Raw genomic sequence first — 19899 nt, 5'->3', positions numbered from 1 at the left:
ATACCTACTGTGTAGGGTGAGAAGTACTGTCTGTGCAAGTAGTAAAAGAATAAGAATCTCTTTCCTTCTCCAAAGTTAAGATTTATTAAAAAGAGCCCACTATGCAATTCTGCCAACATAAGTAATTTGGAGAAAGTTAACAAGGTTTCTAAAGGGGAACATGGTGCATTAATCTACCTAGGATCTACCTGAAAATGAGTAAATAAGCATGATGACAAAATTGTGTTTTCCTTTGGCAAAATTTCAACTGGAAAGCTATAAAATAAATTATCATTAAGGTGGGGAGCAACGGTTTATCATGAATAAGGAAATGGAAATTGAAATATGCCCCTGCCACTAGATCAATCTTGTGGTATTTTATTTTATTCCTCTATTCAAAAATCAATGCATTCCCAATACCTATCAAATATTATGTGAATTATTTAGCCAGATATTTAATGCCCATGATGTACTAACTCGAATTTCTCTCTGCTTAAAATCCCCTCTGCTCCCCTTGAGCACTGCTCAGTGGATATATAAGCCACATATGTCATTTTTAACATTCTAGTAGGCACATTATAAAAGTAAAGAGAAGCTGATTACATAAATTTTAAACATTTGTATTTAACCCAATATATTCAAAACAGAGTTGCTTCATTATTGGATTAATATAAAAATTAATTTAAATTGCTTGTGGTAAATCTTCTATACCTCGTATGTACTTAACATTTAGAATACAACCCAGTTAGACCAGTCACGTTGTGAGTATTCTGTAGCACATGTGTGCCAGTGGTCACCGTGTTGAGCAATGGAAACCTGGTTGAACTGTTACTGACAGTGGGTTCTGGCTGCTTGCCCCTCATAAACCAATAAGAGGCAAGGTTGCTGGGGAAGACTCTTGTTCAATGGCCTACCCTCCCCACCTCTGGACAATCAATGGGCAGTATCTGGGGGAGGGGCTACACGTGGAAACAGCACTCAGCTCTGGTGGTCATCTTGAAAGTGGTCATGTGGTAGTCTGACCAGAGTCATCTTGATTAAGTGCAGTCAGTCTTCAGTTGCAGGATCAGTTTGTTCCCATTTGCTGAAGGCCAGTTCTCAGAACTGCGGCAGCTTATGTCATGGCTACAGCCTGGTCATCACATAGTTAACTTCTTCCACCTGGTGGCACTTTCAGTCTCTACAAAACATGGCAAATAACACAGCTTTGAATATTATCTATAGCTCTCGAGAAGGAAATAAAGGCCCTTGGCTTTGCTTATCAACTATTATCATTTTGTCCTGTTCAACATCTTTCTTTGCTTCTATATTTTCTCACTTCTCTGATTAAAATTATTGGCTCAACTCTTTCTACTGACAAAAGGCAGACAGAGGACTTGGGAGAGGGAATCATAGGGAATTAAATCACTAATTGGATTCTCCATTTCTCCAATATATGGGCTTCCCTCATAGCTCAGTCAATTAAGAATCTGCCTGCAATGTGGGAGACCCTGGTTTGATTCCTGGGTTGGAAAGATCCCCTGGAGAAGGGATAGGCTACACACTCCAGTGTTCATGGGCTTTCCTTGTGGCTAAGCTGGTAAAGAAACTGCCTGTAATGTGGGAGACCTAGGTTGACCCTGGGTTGGGAAGACTCCCTGAAGAAGGGAAAGGCTACCCACTTCAGTATTCTGGCCTGGAAAATTCCATGGACTGTATAGTCCGTGGGGTTGCAAAAAGTCAGACACAACTGAGCAACTTTAACTTTCACTCACGCTCAATATATTAGTTGATGCCATACATCCTGCGCCTTCAAGGCATATGTTATCTATGGCAGACCACCAACCAACATCTTCCACAGAATTCCCTTTGTATCGTATTAAGTGGGGTCCCAACAAAAAGGCCTCAACACACAGTGTGAGAGGTAGGGAAGGGCCTTTTCAATGTTCTAGCTCATGATGGCTCACAATCAGATGGATGATAACTGGCACGGCTGCCTCTGAGCTGTGCTTCCCGCGGGGCATGCTAATCACCCCAAGTAAAGCAGCCATCACAGATAGTGTTACTACCTTCTCTTTCAGAGGCAGGAAAACTCTGGATCCTTCATCTTTATAATGATAGCTCTCACCATCCTTTCCTCACCACACACTCATCTAACATACTGTGCATTTTTCACATTTTTAATATTTTTCTTGGAACGTCAAGATAAATAAAAGTGAACAGTTTGATCTCTCCCACAATGCTGCTAGGCCTAGCTTTCACACCTTTATAAATGGTATAAAATGGAATATGCCATGAAATAGCCTATTTTGCAGATCTCAGAGGTAGTGAAATGCCAAGCAGACAGGGATAAATTGCAGGAAAAAGGAAACTCACAAGGCTCTGTGAGTGAGTGAAATCTCACAAATGATCTCCACTGGGAAGGAGGGGAAGAAAATGCATCTGAAAAGAAAATCTATGCTATTTATAAAATGATGTGCTCTGAACTCTCATTTTCAGGGCAATAATGGAAGTAGAAAGAGACAGGCTGAATCTTAAGCACCACAGGGCCATGAGTTGCTAAATTAACTTAAGAAAGCCAGTAAAACGGACCCCAAATCAGCCAGGAATTAGAAAAGTGCTACTACACTGTCCAAAGTCTCAGTTTGAACTTAAGACCAGCCAGTGTCAAAGGAGTTAACAGATATAGGGGTTCACAGGAGAGACTAGTAGTTGGAAATTCAGAAACAGATGTGTGTTCTGGGATGGGGTCAACCCTGGAGAATGGAAGAGTGAACACAGATTGCAAAAAGGTGGCAAGTCCTGCAGAGAGAAAGCAGAAAAGTGGCCAGGAGCCGGGCTGATCTCCTGACAAGCAAAGTCATCAAGGCTCAGAGAAGATTTGAATGTGTGACACCTTCCATGGGGCTTTGAGGCCCAGCAAAGTAGGTCTGGGGCTTGTTGGACTTTGTTTGGTGCAGTGGGAAGAGCAGATAATGCCCTGTCCTCTTAACCAGATTATCATCCTAATTGTTGGTCTTCAGGAGAAAGACAAAGTCCAAGGAAACAGAAGGAGCTCCAAAGTGGATGTTCAGACACAGGAATGAGAAGTCAAGTCATCAGGAAACAAGCAGAGCCCGAGCTCAAGGGCTCATGTGGAGCCATCTCAGCCGATGGTGTACAGACTCACACATCCACAGGGGTCTAGTGCCAGCATGTCTGAAGCTACTGGTGGCAGCTGTGTGGGTTTGCTTGTGAAGATGCATGGTTTTTGAGACACAAGGGGTCAAACAATTTGGTAGTAAATGCTATCTATACCTAGACTACTTCAATTCTAACCAACTGAGTAATATAGTAGATAGAGTTAGAGGAAAAGGCAATAAAATACACGCAAGTCATCTCTTGGAGTGAAATTACATCTCGGCACAGCCAATTAACTCCTCCTTGTCTATTCCTCTTGCTAGTGGCAAAATCCCAATTCTCTAACCAGTTTTGAAGGCAAAATCAAAGCACAGTACAAGTATAAGATATCCAGAACTCTTCAAGCTCTTGGAATCGAAATAATCTGAAAGCAGCCATGCTGGAAGGCTCCACCAGCCTTGGTGATGTAGCTGCACCAAGAAGTCAGGTCAGGGCTTCTCACCATCACCTTAGGCATCTCGTGTGCAAAAATGACCTTGGCTAGCTACACCGGAAGCAGCGCATGAAAGCTAGTCTAAATATAAGCTATGAACAGTAATCTAGCTTCCTACATGCCTTCCACCATACCTCTGACAAAGAACAAACTAGAGCAGCCCCTTCAGCCGGACACGACTGAGCAGCTCTGCTTTCACTTTTCACTATCATGCATTGGAGAAGGAAATGGCAACCCACTCCAGTGTTCTTGCCTGGAGAATCCCAGGGACGGGGGAGCCTGGTGAGCTGCCATCTATGGGGTCGCACAGAGTTGGACACGACTGAAGCGACTCAGCAGCAGCAGTCCCTTTGTATCCCTGGGGGATTAGTTCCAGGACATCAGCAGATACCAAAATATGTGGATGCTCAAATCATTTATATAAAACACCATACTTTTACATATAACCAATGCACAACCTCTGATATACTTTAACTCATTTCTAGGTTACTTATAATGTCTATTACAATGTCAATGTTATGTAAATAATGGCCAGCAAGCAGCAATTTTCTTAAATTTATGTTTCAAATATTTTGACCCACAGTTGGTTGAACCCATGGATGCAGAACCTGCAGATAAAGTAGACTGTACATAATGTTTAAGTTACCCACTAGGAAAACCATTGTTTCTATAAATATGCTTAATTCTGTAAGACTAGGAGAAGACTAAATTACATGAACCTAACTCAATTATCATTTTAACTGACATAGAAGAAAAGGTATCAAATAGAAATAAAGTTGACATGAAGAAATCCAAGAGTGTGCCCTCTCTTTTCATGATCATACAGAGTCTTTTATTCAAGAATAATTAATTTTTAAAAATTGACTGTAACCAATATCTTAATGTATTTACAATATTAAATAGTTAAAACTCATACTTAATATATAACATTAAAATATCTTTCAGTCATCCAAATGTCCAGAATACAAACCAAAATTATTTCACATACAAAGATGAAAATCTCAATTTACATGGGATAGGACAGCAGATCTCAAACCAAAATTAAGACACTGAAATTATCTAACAATCAATTTTCAGAACTCTTAAACAAATGGAAATATAGAAAAGAAACAGAAGTTAGAAAGAAGAAACAAGCTAGAAAGAAGAGCCAGATGGAAAGATTGGAGCTGAAAAATACAAGAATCAAGATAAGAGCCAATTAATTAAAGTACATAGATAAACAAGAGATATGAAAAATTATAATACAGATACATGAATCAAACTCTGATTTACTGTAAATCCACAATGTCCCATTGGGAAAGAGATAAAAATGGAATAGTGGAGCAGAATAGCATTAAGAAATTTTGAGTAAAACCTGTACACAACTGCTTTTAATAACTTTATTTGTGAAAGCTAAAAACTGGAAACTATTCAAATTCCTTCATTATGTGAGTGAAAGTGAAGTCGCTCAGTCGTGTCCAACTCTTTGCGACCCATGGACTGTAGCCCACCAAGCTCCTCCATCCATGGGATTCTCCAGGCAAGAATACTGGAGTGGGCTGCCATTTCCTTCTCCAGGGGATCTTCCCGACTCAGGGATCAAACTCAGGTCTCCCACACTGCAGGCAGATGCTTTAACCTCTGCACCACCAGGTGAATGGATAAAATATCTGGGATATAACCACAAAATGGAATAGTAGTCAGCAATAAAAATGAACCAACTACTGAATGTTGAAATATCCTTTAGATGTGAAGGAAATCTAGTTGATTATTGGTATTGTTCAACTGTCAATACTGATCTGCCCACTGGATCTATTATGGATCCAGAGATGTTGAGATCTTCAACTATATTAGTAGTTACAACCCCTTTATCATAGTGTCATGTCTCTCTAAATCCTTGATAATTTTCCTTGGTCTTAATTCTGTTCTGTCTGTAATTATTCTAACTCTCTTTCTATGAGTATTATCGTGCTACATTTTCCTCCAAACTTTTTCAGCTATCTGAGTCTATATTTCGAATGAGACTCTTGCAGACAACATATAGTTTAAACTTGTTTTCTGAATTACTCTGACAACCCTTATGTTTTAATTGATGTATTTAGACTCTTGATCTTTAAAGGATTAATCGATAAGATTGGATTAATATATAACATATTTATTACTTTTAAAAAATTATTTGCTTTTGGTTTTTTTTTTCCTTGTGTGTATGTTTCACTCTTTTTCTATATTCTCTAATTTTAATTCAAATTTTTGTCTTTTTCCATCTTCTCTCCTATCAGCATATCAACTACTTAAAACAAAGACTTTTTGGTAGTTGTTTCTGAGTTTGATATATACATTTAAAACTAATCCAAACCCCCTTTCAAATTACACTTTCCTACTTCCTGGGCAATTCAAGTACCTAATAATAAAGTATTCCCAATTCCACCCTCTCCTTTTGTATAACATTACTATAATTCATTTCACTTGTTCATCAGTTATAATCACAGAAGATGTTTTTGCTATTATTTTTAACAAAGTTATATTCTGCTCAGTTCAGTTTACTGTCTCAATAATGTCCAACTATTTGCAACCCCATGGATTGCAGCACACCCAGCTTCCCTGTCTGCCACCAACTTCCGGAACTTGCTCAAACTCATGTTCATTGAGTCAGTGATGCCATCCAACCATCTCATCCTCTGTCACCCCATTCTTCTCCTGCCTTCAAATTTTACGAACATCAAAGTTTTTTCCTTGGCCTCTGGAGGAGAATTCAATCCGGGGCCAGAGACAAGGCTTGACTGCTCAGAGCTTTTGTGTAATAAAGTTCTTTGCACCAGGTGGGTTCTTTGCATCAGGTGGCCAAAGTATTGGAGCTTCAGCTTCAACATCAGTCCTTCCAAAGAACACCCAGGACTGATCTCCTTTAAGATGGACTGGTTGGATCTCCTTGCATTACAAGGGACTCTCAAGAGTTTTCTCCAACACCACAGCTCAAAAGCATTAATTCTTCAGCGTTCAGCCTTCTTTGTGGTCCAACTCGCACATCCATATGAAAGGTTGTTATTGAATCACGCAAAGACATCGGGATTCTTGGCCTCCAGAGGAAAAGAATTCAATCCAGGACCAGAGACGAGGCTTGGCCGCTCAGAGATTTTGTGTAATAAAGTTAGAACTAACACTGAAAAAAGATGTCCTTTTCATTATAGGGCAGTGGAATGCAAAAGTAGGAAGTCAAGGAACACCTGGATAACAGGCAAATTTGCCCTTGGAATACAGAATGAAGCAGGGCAAAGGCTAATAGAGTTTTGCCAAGAGAACGCACTGGTCATAGCAAACACCCTCTTCCAACAATAAAAGAGAAGACTCCACACATGGACATCACCAGATGGTCAACAAAGAAATCAGATTGATTATATTGTTTGCAGCCAAAGATGGAGAAGCTCTATACAGTCCAAAAAAACAAGACCAAGAGCTGACTGTGACTCAGATCATGAACTCCTTATTGCCAAATTCACACTTAAACTGAAGAAAGTAGGGAAAACCACTAGATCATTCAGGTATGACCTAAATCAAATCCCTTCTGATTATACAGTGGAAGTGAGAAATAGATTTAAGGGCCTAGATCTGATAGATAGAGTGCCTGATGAACTATGGATGAAGGTTCGTGACCTAGCACAGGAGACAGGGATCAAGACCATTCCCAGGAAAAAAATGCAAAAAAGCAAAGTGACTGTTTGAGGAGGCCTAACAAATAGCTGTGAAAAGAGAAGCAAAAAGCAAAGGAAAAAAGGAAAAATATAAGCATCTGAATACAGAGTTCCAAAGAATAGCAAGAGGAGATAAGAAAGCCTTCCTCAGCAATCAAGGCAAAGAAATAGATGAAAACAGAATGGGAAAGACTAGAGATCTCTTCAAGAAAATTAGAGATATCAAGGGAACATTTCATGCAAAGATGGGCTCAATAAAGGACAGAAATGGTATAGACCTAAAAGAAGCAAAAGATATTAAGAAAAAGTGGCAAGAATACACAGAAGAACTGTACAAAAAAGATCTTACGACCAAGATAATCACTATGGTGTGATCACTCAGCCAGAGCCAGACATCCTGGAATATGAAATCAAGCGGCCCTTAGAAAGCATAACTATGAACAAGGCTAGTGGAGGTGATGGAATTCCAGTTGAGTTATTTCAAATCCTGAAAGATGATGCTGTGAACGTGCTGCATTCAATATCCCAGCAAATCTGGAAAACTCAGCAGTGACCACAAGACTGGAAAAGGTCAGTTTTCAGTTCAATCCCAAAGAAAGGCAATGCCAAAGAATGCTCCAACTATGGCACAATTGCACTCCTCTCACATGCTAGTAAAGTAATGCTCAAAATTCTCAAAGTGAGGGTTCAGCAATCCATCAACCGTGAACCTCCAGATGTTCAAGCTGGTTTTAGAAAAGGCACAGGAACCAGAGATCAAATTGCCAACATCTGCTGGATCATGGGGAAAAAAAAGAGAGTTCCAGAAAAACATCTATTTCTACTTTATTGACTAGGCCAAAGCATTTGACTGTGTGGATCACAATACATTGTGGGAAATTCTTCAAGAGATGGGTATACCAGACCACTTAACCTGCTTCTTGAGAAACGTGTATGCAGGTCAGGAAGCAGCAGTTACAACTGGACATGGAACAACAGACTGGTTCCAAATAGGAAAAGGAGTACGTCAAGGCTGTATATTGTCACCCTGCTTATTTAACTTCTATGCAGAGTATATCATGAGAAATGATGGACTGGAAGAAACACAAGCTGGAATCAAGATTGCCGGGAGAAATATCAATAACCTCAGATATGCAGATGACACCACCCTTATGGCAGAAAGTGAAGAGGAACTCAAAAGCCTCTTGATGAAAGTGAAAGAGGAGAGTGAAAAAGTTGGCTTAAATTTCAACATTCAGAGAACAAAGATCATGACATCTGGTCCCATCACTTCATGGGAAATAGATGGGGAAACAGCGGAAACAGTGTCAGACTTTATTTTTCTGGGCTCCAAAATCACTGCAGATGGTGATTGCAGCCATGAAATTAAAAGACGCTTACTCCTTGGAAGGAAAGTTATGACCAACCTAGATAGCTTATTCAAAAGCAGAGGCATTACTTTGCCAACAAATGTCCATCTAGTCAAAGCTATGGTTTTTCCAGTAGTCATGTATGGATGTGAGAGCTGGACTGTGAAGAAAGCTGAGTGCTGAAGAATTGATGCTTTTGAACTGTGGTGTTGGAGAAGACTCTTGAGAGTCCCTTGGACTGCACGGAGATCCAACCAGTCCATTCTGAAGGAGATAAGCCTTGGGATTTCTTTGGAAGGAATGATGCTAAAGCTGAAACTCCAGTACTTTGGCCACCTCATGCAAAGAGTTGACTCATTGGAAAAGACTCTGATGCTGGGAGAGATTGGGGGCAGGAGGAGAAGGGGACGACAGAGAATGAGACGGCTGGATGGCATCACTGACTCGATAGCATCACTGACTCGGTGAGTCTGAGTGAACTCCGGGAGTTGGTGATGGACAGGGAGGCCTGACGTGTTGTGATTCATGGGGTCACAAAGAGTCAGACATGACTGAGCGACTGAACTGAGACTTCTTATCAACCTGCCTTAGGAAATGACTCTTTCATATATATGACTACTGGAAAACCATAGCTTCTACTATACGGACATTTATTGGTAAAGTAGTGTCTCTGCTTTTTAATATGCTGTCTAGGTTGTTCATAGCTTTTCTTCCAAGGAGCAAATATCTAAATTTCATGGCAGCAGTCAGTATCTGCAGTGATTTTGGAGCCCTCCAAAAATAAAGCCTGTCACAGTTTCCCTTGTTTCCTCATCTGTTTGACAGGAAGTGTAGGGATGAGATGCCATGATCTTAGTGTTTTGAATGTTGAGTTGTAAGCCAGCTTTCTCACTCTCCTCTCTCACTTTCATCAAGAGGCTCTTCACTTCCTCTTCACTTTCTGCCATAAGGGTGATAACCTCTGCATATCTGAGATGGTTGATATTTCTCCCATCAATCTTGATTTCAGCTTGTGATTCATCCAGGCTGGCATTTCACATGATGTACTCTGCATATAAGTTAAATAAGCAGGGTGACAATATACAGCCTTGACATACTCCTTTCCCAATTTGGAACCAGACCGTTGTTCCATGTACACTTCTAACTGTTGCTTCTTGACCTACATGCAAATTTCTCAGGAGACAGGTAAGGTGGTCTGGTATTCCCATCTCTTGAAGAATTTTCCACAGTTTGTTGTGATGTGATCCACACAGTCAAAGGCTTTGATACATTCAATAAAACAGAAGCAGATGCGGGGTTTTTTGAAACTCTTTTGCCTTTTCTATAATCCAACAGATGTTGAAATTGGATCTCTGGTTCCTCTGCTTTTTCTAAATTCAGCTTTAACATATGGAAGCTCTCAGGTCATGTACTGTTGAAGCCTGGCTTGCAGAATTTTGAGCATTACTTTGCTAGCTTGTGAAATGAGTGCAATTGTGTGGTGGTTTGAACATTCTTTAGCATTGCCTTTTTTGGGGATTGGAATGAAAACTGACCTTTTCCAGTCCTGTGGCCACTGCTGAGTTTTCCAAATTTGCTGGCATATTTTGTGCAGCACTTTCATGGCTTCATATTTTAGGATTTGAAACAGCTCAACTGGAATTCCGTCACTTCCACTAGCTTTGTTTGTAGTGATGCTTCCTAAGGCCCATTTGACTTCGCATCCCAGGATGTCTGGCTCAAGGTGGGTGATCACACCATGGTGGTTATGTGGATCATGAAGACCTTTTTTGTATAGTTATTCTGTGTATTCTTGCCACCTCTTCTTATACCATACCATTTCTGTCCTTTATCAAGCCCATCTTCGCATAAAATGTTCTCTTGGTATCCCTAATTTTCTTGAAGAGATATCTAGTCTTTCCCATTCTATTATTTTCCCCTGTTTCTTTGCACTGATCACTTAGGAAGGCGTTCTTATCTCCTTACTATTCTTTGGAAATTTGCATTCGGATGGATTTATCTTTCCTTTGCTCCTTTGCCTTTAGCTTCTCTTATTTTTCAGCTATTTGTAAGGCCTCCTCAGACAACCATTTTGCCATGTTGCATTTGTTTTTCTTGGGGATGGTCCTGATCACCACCTCCTGAACAATGTCACGAACCTCCATACATAGTTCTTCAGGTACTCTATCAGATCTAAACCCTTAAATCTATTTCTCACTTCCACTGTATAATCATAAGGGATTTGATTTAGGTCATCCCTGAATGACTTAGCAGCAGGAGCAGCAGCAGCGGCATACCTGAACGGTCTAGTGGTTTTCCCTGCTTTCTTCAATTTAAGTCTGAATTTGGCAATAAGGAGTTCATGATCTGAGCCACACGTCCTAGTCTTGTTTGTGCTGCCTATGTAGAGCTTCTCCATCTTTGGCTGAAAAGAATATAATCAATCTGATTTCAGTGTTGACCATCTGGTGATGTCCATGTGCAGAGTCTTCTCTTATGTTGTTGGAAGAGGGTGTTTGCTATGACCAGTGCATTCACTTGGCAAAGTTCTGTTAACCTTTGTCCTGCTTCATTCTGTAGTCCCAGGCCAAATTTGCCTGTTACTCCAGGTATCTCTTGACTTCCTACTTTTGCATTCAAGTCCCCTATGATGAAAAGGACCTCTTTTTTAGGTGTTAGTTCTAGAAGGTCTTGTGAGTCATAATAGAATCATTCAACTTCACCTTTTTCAGCATTAGTGGTTGTGGCATAGACTTAGATTACTATGATATTGAATGGTTTGCCTTGGAAAGGAAGAGAGATCATTCTGTTATTTTTGAGAATGCACCCTAATACTGCATTTCAGACTGTTTTATTCACTATGATGGCTACTCCATTTCTTCTAAAGGATTCTTGCCCACAGTAGTAGATATAATGGTCGTCTGAATTGAATTTGCCCTTTCTGGTCCATTTTATTTCACAAAGTGTCCATGTTTACTCTTGTCATCTCCTGTTTGACCATTTCCAATTTACCTTGATTCATGGACCTGACATTCCAGTTTCCTATGGGATATTGTTCTTTATAGCATTGAACTTTGCTTTCATCACCAATCACATCCACAGCTGGGCATTGTTTTCACTTTGGTTCTGTCTCTCCATTCTTTCTGGAGTTATTTCCCCACTCTCCAATAGTATATTGGGCACCTACCAATCTGGGGAGTTCATCTTACAGTGTTCTATCTTTTTTCCTTTTCATACTGTTCATGATGCTCTCAAGGCAAGAATACTGAAGTAGTTTCTCATTCCTTTCTCCAGTGGACCATGTTTTGTCAGAACTCTCCACCAAGACCCATCCATCTTGAGTTGCCCTATGTGGGTAGCTCATAATTTCATTGAGTTAGACAAGGCTGTGGTCCATGTGATAAGTTTGGTGAGTTTTCTGTGATTATGGTTTTCATTTCTGCCTGGTCTCTGATGGATAAGGAAAAGGATAAAGTTATATTACATCAATTAATAAGAAAAATATTTGTTTTATTGTCTTCTAACACTTCTACTTTATTATGTATATCTGACCTGTAGTTTTCCTTCCCTCTGAAGAATTGATTTGAGAATTTTATTCAAATCAAGTCTATTGGTGACAAATTTTCTTAAGTTTTGTTCATCTGAGAAAGCCTCTATTTCTCCTTCACTTTTGAAGAATAATTTTGTTGGATATGAACTTCTAGGTTGGTGGTTCTTTTCTTTCAAACACATTAAATATTTTACTGTGCTCTCTTATTGCTTACATAATTTCTAAAAAGAAGTCTTACGTAATTCTTATTAATGCTGCTCTGTGGGTCCAGTGTTGTCCCTTCTGGATTTGTTGAGGACATTATTTTTTATTTTATGTAGCTTGAATTTGGTATACTTCAGCATAGGTTTTTTGTTAATATTTTTTATTATTTATTTTTTTGATGTATGGCAAAACCAATACAATATTGTCAAGTTAAAAAAATAAATAAATAATAAAGCATAGGTTTTATATGTGTTTTTATCCTGTGGTGTTCTCTGAGCTTCTTGCATCTGTGTTTTTGTATCTATCGTTTATCTGGAGAAATAATCAATCATTATTATTTCAAGTACGTTTCATGTTCCTTTCTCTCTTCTCCTGGTATTCCCATTATGTGTAGTTCCACCTTTTGTTGTCATTCCACAGTTCTTGGATAATCTATTATTTTTCATTCAATGCATCTCAGTTTTGAAAGCTTCTATTGACATTTTTTCAAGCACTGATTCTTTCCTCAACTGTGCCCAATCCTAGGATGTGCCCACCTGAACCATTCTTCATTTCTCATTCTTATAGCAGAGGTTTTAATTTTTTTATGGGTTCCTTTTGACTCTTTCTTAGAGGTTACATCACTCTGCCTACATTACCCATCTGGTTCTTGCATGTTGTCCATTTTTTTACATTGTGGCCCTTAGCTTACAATAACAGCTGCTTTAAATTGCAATCTGATAATTCCAAAATCTCTGCCATATCTGAATCTGGTTTTCATACTTATTCCTTCCCTTCAAGCTTTGTGTTTGTTTTCTTTGTTTGTTTGTTTGTTTGTTTGTTTTTCTCTTTGTGTGTGTGTGTCTTTTAGTGTGTTTTGCTATTATTTGTTGTAATCTGAACATGAGTTACTGGGTAAAAGAAACTGAGGTCTAAAGGCACTTTGTGTGAGGATTTACTTTACTTTACTGAGCTTCCTTGGTGGCTCAGGTGGTAAAGAATCTGCCTGCAATGCAGGAGACCTGGGTTTGATCCCTGGGTTGGGAAGATCCCCTGGAGGTGGGCACAGAACCCACTCTGTTGTTCTCACCTGGAGATTACTTTACATAGCGGGGGTAGGCTGTGTTTACTGCCTGGCCTGCCTATATGTGCTGGAGGCTAATGTTTCACTTGCACCCTTATTTTTGTCTCTTTTGTTGTCCTCAGTTGAGTTCAGTTCAGTTCAGTCACTCAGTCGTGTCCGACTCTTTGCGACCCCATGAACTGCAGCACGCCAAGCCTCCATGTCCATCACCAACTCCCGGAGTTCACTCAAACTCACATCCATCAAGCCGGTGATGCCATCCAGCCATCTCATCATCTGTCATCCTCTTCTCCTCCTGCCCACAATCCCTCCCAGCGTCAGAGTCTTTTCCAATGAGTCAACTCTTCGCATGAGGTGTCCAAAGTACTGGAATTTCAGCTTTAGCATCATTCCTTCCAAAGAAATCCCAGGGCTGATCTCCTTCAGAATGGACTGGTTGGATCTCCTTGCAGTCCAAGGGACCCTCAAGAGTCTTCTCCAACACCACAGTTCAAAAGGCATCAATTCTTCGGCGCTCAGCCTTCTTCACAGTCCAACTCTCACATCTATACATGCCCACAGGAAAAACCGTAGCCTTGACTAGACTGACCTTTGTTGTCCTCAGATTGCCTCTAAATACTGTCTTCCTTAACGTGTTTGAGATGCATAACTCTGCTCACTGTGTCACTTGGGGTCTATTTATATGCTGATATGGTAGTTTTTTTCCAAAGTCTTTTCAACATTGTATCTTCCCTTTGGATTTGTTAAAAAAAAAAAAAAAAAAAAAAGAAAGAAAGAAAGAAAGAAAAAATCGCTTCAACAATCACAAAATTCTTTTCCTCCAGTGTTACAAATTGTGTTTCAAGTGAAAGAACTGGTACTGATGCTTATCAAAACAGACAAGATGATTGATGTTTTATGTAAAACCACTTTATATGTTAACTTGCTCTCCAAAACCATTTTTTTTTGGGGGGGAGGGGAGGCGGGGGCTGGCTAAAGAAGGGCAATCGGGAACCTATATTTCTATCACTGTGTGTCAGTCTTTTAGGGCGCCTATGCTTTTCTTATTTAGGTTTTTGTTTGCTTATTTGTTTTTCTTAGTTGAGCTAGGACATCTAGAACAGGCTGGGGCTGGAGATTTCCCTTCAGAAAGATGGTTAGGTTCTGGTGAAATAGTTTCTCTGAGATCAGACCTTGTTAAGGAAATCAGAATGTGCTTCAGAACAGCTACTTTTCCCACTCTCCATCCCCACCCCAACCCGCCCCCCACGCCTGCCCTCAGCAAAAGGATGAAAGGAGTTTTCTTGGCCTCTTACTTGAAAAACCTGATTGAGTTCCTGAGATAAAAGCTCACCAAATTGCGGAGGCTGTCCTCATACTGGGCCTCTGGGTTTTTAGCCCAAACTTTCCCATGTAGCCTCCAGCAATTTATTAATCACAGTTTACATTCTGCCCCTGGGCTTTTGCACTGTGAGTTGTGATTCTTTGTTTCATCAGCCAAACTCTTCAATTTCGAGGGCAGTCATCTGCCCTGTGTCCTCAGATCTCTAAAGATCTAAGAAGAGTTATTGATTTTCAGTTTGTTCAGCTTATTTTTTTTATTTTCTTTATTTTTTTTTTCTTTTTTGTGGAATAGGAGTGATGACCAACAAGTTCCTTACACGTGGGACCAAGAACCAGAAATCCCCATGTACTTCTTTAAATGCAGTGAAAAGACAAGATGACTGATATCATTGCCGTTCTGCATGACAGGGGAAGTGCTGGATAATATTTACAGACCAACAAAGGAAACAAGCCACATATTTTTAATTGAGTAGAATGTCCATCATTTATATATTTTTATGGGCAAGTATACAAAATATATCAGAATTGTAATATACTACTAAATATAAAAAGAGTACAACAAATTTGCCAGCAAAGATTTTAAAATAATCAAGACCATTCCTCTACATCAGCAACAGCAAATCAAAAATATATGCCTAGAAACTCAAATCAAAAATATATGCCTAGAAACTAAGCTCACAAGAAAACAAACTATACTCTAAAGAAACTTCTTAAAACCTTAAAGCACAAAAAAAGAAAAGAAAAATATATTATTTAACCACAAATGAGCATAAAAATTTATAATTTAATGTAATCAAATTTAAAAATTAATTTTTAAAGGGTTTTTTTGGAAAATAATTCTTTAATAATTTATAGGAAACAATTAACTTTCATGAATAAATGTCTTGAGAAAATGGGAGAATTACCATGTAAGAATTTAAGATAGAATATATAACAATGTAACAATAATACCACTAATGTTAATAATACTAAAATAGCATGATACTGTGGTACCAATTAAAAATATAAATTCTTGGAACAGAAAAGCAAACACAGAAATAAGCCCTCATAAAACAAACAAAATTTGATATATGTAAAAGTGGTACCAACAAATCAATAATAAAGGAAAATCATTAAATAACTTGTTTGGGGAAGACTGTTCACCTCACATGAAAATTAAGCTGGGTCTATTTCACTGACTACAAGGTGAATGCAGAAGTAAGGACTTAAAAGTGAAAGACAGCATAAAGCTAAGAGATGAAAATATAGAAGAATAACTTTTTGATCTGGAAGTAAGGAATTACCTCTTTGATAATATTAAAAATTCACAAACCATGAAAATCAAAAACCTACTGGAACTTCCTCTACCAAAATTTGAAATTCCTGTTCAACCAAAAATATCAGGCCACCTGATAAATGGTAGACTGAGCGAAGATAAACTGAAATGTAAAAACTTGAAAAGACTAATATTTTAAGAATATATGAGTCTTAAAAGTATAAACAAATACAGGACAACTAATAAAAATGCAATTCAGTAAAGGTAGGAAATAGGCAAATAATAAAAGGGAAATCCAAAAATCAATAAGTTCATAAAAATGTTTAAATGTACTAGTAGGTAGACATTTTCAAAGAAAAGCAACAGTAATATGTCATTCTACCAACCACTTAGATCATACCTTGGTAGCCAAAACAAGTGGGCTGCCTGTTTTTCTGCAGTGCGCAAGCTAAGAATGATTTTGTGTTTTGGGAAAAATCAAATGAAGAATGATACTTCCTAATATGTGAAAGCCACTGAAAGTCAATTTGCTGCGCCCATATTAAGTGGTATGAACAAAAATTTTTAAAATATATTTTTTAAAAATATGTTCGATACCAATCAGTTTAACAAAAGCAAGGGAGGAATTATAAATTTGATGGAATATATAGCAAAATGGAAATATCCTTAGATGAGACTGCCAACTTGTACATTACTTTTGGGAAGCAGTTTGGCCATACTTATTATGTATAGATTATGTAGGTGTATAACCTATGATTCACAAGTCCTTCTCCTGAGTATACCCTCCCAGAGAAATTCACAAGTTCACAAGGTGAAATTCATGGAAGCAATCTTGGCTTTATTGTTTGCTGTATCCCAAGTTGGGAGCAACTTAAATGTTAATTCTATGAAAATAAGCAAATAAAATGTGATACTTACATGAAGAGAATACTATGCAAAAATTAAAAGCAATATATTTTACCCACATATAGCAACACTGGTGGTCTTAAATACTTAGGGTTATGCTTAAAAAAAAAAAGACCATCTGTAACACAATAGCATTTATATAATTTTGAAACACATACATCCAAGACACTATGGCATTCATTCAACAAAGCACTGAGTGACTATTATAGACCACATACTGTTCTAAGTGCTGGAGATTACCAAGGGACAAAAAAGAATGAAAATATCCTTGTCCTGGTAGAAACTGACAATAAACTAACTAAATTAGATAACAACAGAAAGTATAAGGACTACAGGAAGTAAAAGAAGAGGCAAGGGCTGACCAAGCAAAGGCGGCTGAGCAGCAGCTACCAATGTGATGAGAGGAAAATCAGAATTTGAGGAGAGCTTTTCATAAAGGGGGTTAGCGCTGCCAAACGCTGCGGAATGAACAAGAGGAGGACAAAGGGCTGACATCAGCAGTGAACTCTGACATCACAGTAACCCATCAAGAGCAGATTCCCTGGGGCTGTGGGGTCCAATGCCCAGAGGAGTGATTGTGAGGAGATGAGGTTAAGTGGATACAGCAAACAAGTACAACCTTTTCAAGGTGTGCTGTGCAGAGAAACAGAAAAACGAGGCAGCGGCAACTGAGGACCCTTGCTCAGGAGCAGGTGTGCCGTGGAGTTTCAACATAGAGGGTTACATCAGTGACTGCAAGAAAGAGAGGGAACAGTGATGAAGGGGAAGACGGAATAGTTGCAGCTGCAAAACATTCACCAAAATGAGCAGGACTGGTACTCCAAGTGGGAGAGCAGGCATCACCTTTGCGTGGAGAAGGCCCTCTGCCGTCGTCAGAATGGAGCATTCAGCCTGTGGATACAGGTGTGTGGAGCAAGGGGACCTGACAGCAGGAAAATGAGCTTGTCCCCATCGTTTCTTCTCTCCATAAAATGTGAGGCAGCACTCTCAGCTGCAACATAGAATTTCTAAAAAGCTGTATACAAGTAGTTTCACCCCCTTGAGCCGGGAATCCTGGGTTCAGAGCCCAAATGTGTTCAAATGAAGTTTTCAGAGGCTCCTTTCCCCCATCCCATCCCAGAGGGTGAACCTTGGGAGATGCAACTTGGATTTATCCACACATATGGCTCATAGACCTGCCTTTACTCGTAGACAGAGACAGTGGAATTCCAAAGATAATGGTGGAAAATGTTTCTGATTCATGAAAGGGGAAAATGAACTTTAAAAGGGAGAAAGAAAAGGAAACAAAAGCCAAATCATCACATGATCATTAATTTACGGTGAGCAGTAAATTTGTCAATGTGGGCAGCATAGTAGTGGATTTTGAGATCAGTGTACTGGGCTCAAAATTAGCATTTTAAAAATGTAAGAAAATGGAAGAGAAAAGAAAAAATGAAAATTTGAGCACCCATCTCATGGAGCCACATGTATGTATGAGCATTGTGTCATGCATGATGTAGGATATATTCACACTGTCAGTTGTTCAAACAATTCTGTGATGGGAGAAACAAACACTTAGAGAGGTGGTTTCTAATTTCTTGGAAAGACAGTGTCCCTTAGAGTGCTAGGCTGTGGATGAAATCAAATTTGGCATCCATAAGGTGTGAATTTTTTTATGCCTCCAATGACTGGAAGCATTTATTTTATAACGCTTTTTATTGGTGTGTAGTTGCTTTACAATATTCTGTTAGTTTCTTCTGTACAATGAATTGAATCAGCTATGTGTATACATATATCCCCTCCCTGTTGAGCCCCCTTCCCACTACTCTCCCCATGTCACCCTCTAGGTCATCACAGAGCACCAAGCTGAGTTCCCTGTGCTATACAGCAGGTTCCCACTAGCTGTCTATTTCAATCACGGTAGTGTATATATGTCAACCCCCATCGCCAAGTTCATCCTACGCGTCCATGTCCACAAATCCGTTCTCTACATCTGCATTTCTATTCATGCCCTGCAGATACTTTCATCTGAACCAAAAATGATACAGATAAACATTTATTTTTACTTCTCATCCTATAAATATTGCATTTTCAGTTGCTTTTAAACCTTGCCTGAATTTTCTCTGAAATCCATTTTATGATTAGAAAATACTTGTTGAAATGTAGTATATGAGAGATTTTTATTCTTCTTGCACGTATTAGCTAACAGTCAGCTTGCGCAAGCTGTGATGAGGTGAAAAGGCAGCCGTGAAGGATACTGTCTTGCACTGTCTACAGGACACTGTGGGCTAGTTTTCTCATCACTCCACCACTTTGATTGTTCTTCACTGTCCTTCACTGCATTTCAATATCCTCTGGGTTTGTCTGAATTGAAGTGGGCATATTCACAAGTAAGATTTAGAAAAAACTAGAACAAAATGTGCAGATTCTCAAAGACGTTTTGCCATTCAAAGTATTTCATAAGAGAAGTAATAGAAGTTTAACCATAATTCATCCCCTTTTGCAAGGTGATAATATTTTCTGGAGAACTATTATCTCTCTTTATATGCTCATATTTTCCATTTGAAACTATAGAATTGTGTATATTGAATCACATTTATTATTTTCCTTAATTATATCTGAATTTTATTTCCTCCTTTTTGAGACAGAAAATGCAGAAGCTGTGTTCTGTAACCTATTTCTGCAATTCTCTATCTTGGTTGCTCCTTCCCAGACATTTTAAAAGACTCCAATCACTTTTGTTGAGTTCTAAATTACTAAAAATACGCAATGCAGATTTTAGTTTTCTATCACAGCAGAAGCAAAGCACCCAGTCATTTACCCATGCCCACCCAGCCTGACACTGCCCAAGTACCCGATTGACTTATTCCCAGTGTTTTGGTGCCCAATGAACAGTCAGCCATGCAACATTCCCAGGCTCAGGACAGAGACTTATTTTAGCCACAACTGTCTTTGAAAGAGCATTGTCTTAGAAATAGAAATAATCTTGAGAGCAGCATGAGCACCATTGAAACAGGAAAGAAAAAAGAAGAAAAAAGCTTAGGTAAATTCT

Source organism: Capra hircus, chromosome 4, assembly GCF_001704415.2.
Source record: "Capra hircus breed San Clemente chromosome 4, ASM170441v1, whole genome shotgun sequence".
NCBI classification, from domain to species: Eukaryota; Metazoa; Chordata; class Mammalia; order Artiodactyla; family Bovidae; genus Capra; species Capra hircus.
This window is presented reverse-complemented; position numbering follows the sequence as displayed.